Here is a 5,501-nt window from a genome sequence, read left to right as displayed (position 1 = left end):
GCGCAGGCATTTTTATTAGCCAATAAAAGAGCGTGACAAGTTTCCGCCATCTTGTAGAATTTAAATGGTATTTGAAGCAAGTTGAACAAGTTTTTGAAAAATGTATATAAATATAAATATTTATTGTAAATATATTTTAACATAAATTAAATGACAAATGTAAGAGGCAATAAATACAAAAAAATATTAATACATTTAAATTACTTAGTAACTGTACAGTTAGTAAATTTTGATATTTTTTTATTATACTTTCTTTTATGATTTTCGGCCGAAATTTGTTTATTAATAATTCGCACTCTAATATAAGTGCGCGTACAAATTAAACATAATAATACCTCCCGTGGTATTTTAATATTTTTGTTTTTTTTTCTATAATATCTGCTATTGTTTTAAAAATCCAAGGACCCTTCTGAATGAAGTTTCCATGGTAATTTTGGAATTCTTCATTTATTATTTTTGCAGCTACCAGCAATTCAGAAGAAGGACTTATTAATTTTCCTTTTGAAATGTAATTAATCCAGTCGTTTTGTGGATTAACTATCATTTCAGTCGAAGTACCTAAATGATTGTATTTGTTTTTATATCTAAACGCTGCGTAACCGGCAATATATTTAAGGCCTTCTTCTTGAATTATGTCTATAGCATTTCCTAAATCTTCAACTTGATTTAGTAAAGTCAGTTCTTGTAATGTAGGGGTATAAAGCACTACAAAAACTGCACGTATAACCTCTTTATCGTGGCACTTCGAAACCTGTCGCGTTTCTATTGGTGATTTTCAAGGTGGCGGAACTTGTCACGCTTCCCCTTCCTTTCCCTGCGCAGAACGTGACGAAAATGCATTCGAGGAATGAGCACACCTTGGGCTTGTTCGTTTTAGCTACACTGGGGCTGCTCTGGGTCTGCTCTACACAGGATAATACAGGACAGATAAATAGTTTGTCCTGTATTATCTTGTTTAGAGCAGACCCAGAGCTGCCCCAGTGCAGCTAAAACGAACAAGCCCCTTGTTTCTTACACCATGGTTTTCCAGCAAAGGACACAAGTTGACACCATAGACTTATATGAATAGACGGAGCATACCGCTAAAAGCATGTTCCTGAGCGAGTAATCGGACTGCGATAGAAATAGGGAGTGTACCAGCGCTCTCTCTCTCTCTCTTCGCGCATGCTTATAGTGTTAGCTTTTCCATCAAATACACAGCAACATATTTGCTCTTCATTCAATATGTTATAAAAATGCCTTGAAAATGTGCAGTGTGCAGTTGTGAACAAAATAAAGGAATACTTTTTCGGTAATTATGCAGAATAGCCACGTCACCTCCGATTTTGACCTAACTGGTCTCATTCGATGCGTTTTTTTTTTTTTTTTTTTAACTTTTTTCTTTTACTAAAATGTCGCTCTGTCCCAGGGGACGAGATATTAAGCGTCAAAGTTGACGACTTTTCAGGTTAGAAAACCTGTCACTTTGACGAATTATAGCGATGTGAGCATACGCTGCGGTCAGGCGCGCATGCGTTGTAACAGAATTGTGCGCGGATAATCATAAATTGCAAGTCGCAAACTCATATAAAATAGTATAATTATGGACCTTGCTTTGCGTAGACACAGGGTATTCCGCCCCCCCTGCGGGGGCTTCTTCCTTCCTGGATAATGGAGGATACAGCTCAGCAATTAAGTCGAAGAAGTTTTCTATTCGCTCACTGAAAGCATGAGCGCGTTTGTATAGAAATTCGCACAAATATCCCTCAAGATGAGACTCTCGCGTTCCATATCTTGGGATATTCGCGCGAACTTCTCTCCAAACACGCTCAATATGCTGTGTATGGGCGCCTGTAAATAAAAAAATACTGTAATACATTGTAATATATACATTGTTAACTTTGGTAAACGTATCAAAAAACTTTCGATATATTTTAACATTTTTACTTTGTTTTAAAATTTCTTACCAGTATCTGGATCGACGAAATTGTATGTATGATTAACATTCAAATGTTGGAAGCCTTCACTGTTTAAACAGTCATAGGACTTCCAACAATCTGAAATAATTGTCGTTCCTGGCATGATCCATTGTTTAATACATGCCAGGAGCGTCTTTTCTGATCGATCCTCTACTGGCATAATAAAAACCTTCTTCGACTCTCTCTCGTATCCTCCAAAGATCCAATTGCCTTTTACAAGGCGACCACGATTATACTTTCGATGGCCAATTTTTGCCTCGTCTATTTCAACAGTATGTCCAGGACCTCCAAGTTTCTCGCTTTGCTTGTCGGCCCAGTACGCACAGACCTGTAAATGTACAAAATATTAATTATATGTACACATATATACATATATATATATATCATTAATGCAAAATATTAAAATATATTACCTCGCGACAAAAACTGAACCAATCAACAATCGTGTGGGAAGAAACACCTAGTTCCTCCTGGAGAAACTCTTGTCGAGGAGGACGTAGCATAAAAAAACATGCTACAATCTTGCAAATTTGATCTATTTCTAAGTTGCTATTACTAAACCAAGATCCTACTTTAGAACTTTTAATATAAGTGCACTGTTTACTTATTCGTTTTTTTTTTGCATTTAATAAAAAATATCTTTTGTTGCATCGGAACAACAACGTTTCCTTATCGATATATAATTCATTTTCACATTTCTCACAATTAATTACCGATGGCAATACACCATGTTTTATTAAAAAATCTACAAAATTATCTTTTTTTGACATTAACTGTATAAAATCGAATAATTGCATTGTGAGGTCGAATTGCGCATTTATACAAGTATAACATATGTATTGACATGTTTCATTTGTTTTAAATTTCGTGAAATATTGTGTCCACCGCGCATGCGTTTCTGTTACAACGCATGCGCGCCTGACCGCAGCGTATGCTCACATCGCTATAATTCGTCAAAGTGACAGGTTTTCTAACCTGAAAAGTCGTCAACTTTGACGCTTAATATCTCGTCTCCTGGGACAGAGCGACATTTTAGTAAAAGGAAAAAGTTTTTAAAAAAAAAAAACGCATCGAATGAGACCAGTTGGGTCAAAATCGGAGGTGACGTGGCTATTCTGCATAATTACCACTTTTTCATATAAGTAAGTATTTATTCTAACCAACGCATATTTATATTTATTCACATTTACTACTCTCATATATCAGCTTTGGCATCCTAACCTTTATTTTACAATTGTATAAAAGTACTTTTAAATATATTTTTAAACAAATTTTATGTAAAACATTGCTATGTAAAATTATAAAATTACAGAAAAAGTAATGAATCCTTTAATGTAAATACAAGAGAGAAATTTTAAATTTGTTACTTACATTTAATGTAATATATTTGTTAATATCACTTGGACATTAATAGAATTTTTATAATTATTTTTTTTCTTCTATTACAGATTACCTACTAAAGAAGAAATTAAAAAAAAAATGGATAGATTTTATAAAATTTAAACATGGGACAGCGTGGCGAGAAATTAAAAATATATTTATTTGTGAGTTACATTTTGATGCTGCGTCATATAAACCTTCAATAATATCTAATCCAGACAGGAAATATTTGAAATCAGATGCTGTACCAATATTAGCTATAGATTCTGATACAAATTTTGATATTGATCACTATAATAAAGAAATAAGTACAACAGAGATATATACTACTAAAAATCAATTTTATACAATGAATGAAACTTTACTTAAAAAAAATAATACACATAAAGAAATAAATTCACAAACATATACTGATCAAGAACAACTCTGTACAAGTAAAAGTTTATTGAAAATTGAAAATCAAAATATAAAACAAACTGATAATTTTCAAGAAAACCCTTTAAAAAAAGAAAGGTAATATTATTATACTTATTATTAATAATAGTTTTATTTTTTATTCTATTTTTTCTAGTTCTATTTTTTATTCTTTGCTACTTTATAATTAATAGAAATAATAAAATTATTAATAATAAAATAAATTTATAGAAAAAAGCAACACAACATTCCCATTAGACGTCCTCGAATAGGAAAGCCACGTTATCTTGGGGATATTAAATCATGGAATCTAGAAAATCCTGAACGATTAAAACAATATTTGGAATTGACAACAAAACATATTACACAATTAAAACAACGGAATGGTACATTGGAAAAAAAATGTCAAAGATATAAGAAAAAAATAACAAATTTAAAAAACCTATTGCTTTATTTGAAAGAACAAAATTTAATATCAAATGATATAGAACGAAAACTCAGTGTATGTATATAAACAAAATTTCTTTATAAAGTAACGAATCTATATATTACACATGTACATTATGTATTAATTTTTGTAAATAAAAATTATAATAAATTACAATATATTATACTTCTAAAAAAATAATATTCTTAACATGAATGTCCTTAATAAATTTTGCACTTTCCGTATGTTTCTTAGGGATCAATGAGTGCTCCAGTCATAAGATTAATTAACAGAGCTTTAACATCGTCAAAACAGAAATATTCAGAAGAATTTCAATCGTTTGCAGTAACTCTGCATTTTTATTCTGCAAAAGCATACGAATATATAAGAACTAATTTTATGAATAGTCTTCCTCACCCAAAAACACTTTCAAGATGGTATAAAAATATCAATTGTGATTCTGGAATCAATGAACAAGCTATTGAATCGATAAAGGTAAAGTGTAAGAAAAGAAGAGAAAATGATAAACCATTATATTTTAGTATGACTATGGATGAAATGTCTATAAAAGAAAAAATTGAATATCATGGTCGAGAATGCTGTGGGTATGTTGACATTGGTATTAATAATGATATTAATATTGAGAATAATAATAACATACCTACAGCACGTTATGCGTTGGTTATAATGGGTGTTTACGATAATTCAAGTTCGAGTTATAGCGTTTTCGATTATACAGGATTTGAACGACCCAAGATTGGTTAATGACGTCATTGCAACCTCTCCACCAATGAAAGACTTGCATTTATAGTAAAATAGTGATTGATCAACCCTAGATCGTTCAAACCCCGTTTATTCGAAAACGCTATCAGTTTCACTAGGACCGAAAAATGAGATAGACATAACCATCTAGAACCTTTATGATTTATGACAACTCGACGCTGTCTTGTATTGCTTGAGTTAAATTAATTGAATTTGTTGAGTTTATAGAGCAAATTTTATTGTAATAAAAAAATGTCAACTGCAAATCAGTCTATGAAAGAAACAAATAATGTTGGTATGTATGTTGGTATACCTCTTTAATAGATATAATTATATATATATGTATATAATTATATTTATTAAACTCAACAAATTCAATGAATTTAACTCAAGCAATACAAGACAGCGTCGAGTTGTCATGAATCATAAAGGTTCTAGATGGTTATGTATATCTCATTGTCGGTCCTAGTGAAACTAACTCGAACTTGAATTATCGTAAACACCCAATGTTAGTTAGTATAAATGATGACTGGAAGCTTTCTATAGCATATTATTTAATC

The 5,501-nt window shown here is 31.3% G+C and overlaps 1 long non-coding RNA gene across 2 annotated transcripts; it reads left to right on the top strand.

The window, feature by feature from the left end:
• Positions 1–2,571: 2,571 nt before the first annotated feature.
• Positions 2,572–4,855, top strand: LOC136997321 (uncharacterized). Of its 2 annotated transcripts, XR_010888121.1 has the most exons (4): positions 2,593–3,100; positions 3,407–3,851; positions 3,984–4,254; positions 4,435–4,855. It is a non-coding gene; the product is annotated as an uncharacterized lncRNA (long non-coding RNA). The 2 variants fall into 2 exon arrangements; XR_010888120.1 differs by lacking the exon at positions 4,435–4,855 and having other exon boundaries at positions 2,572–3,100; positions 3,984–4,380.
• Positions 4,856–5,501: the final 646 nt, after the last annotated feature.

This window comes from Linepithema humile, chromosome 1 (assembly GCF_040581485.1).
Source record: "Linepithema humile isolate Giens D197 chromosome 1, Lhum_UNIL_v1.0, whole genome shotgun sequence".
In the NCBI taxonomy this organism is placed as follows: Eukaryota; Metazoa; Arthropoda; class Insecta; order Hymenoptera; family Formicidae; genus Linepithema; species Linepithema humile.
Note: the sequence above shows the minus strand (reverse complement) of the source record. Positions and strands in the feature narration are given on the sequence as shown.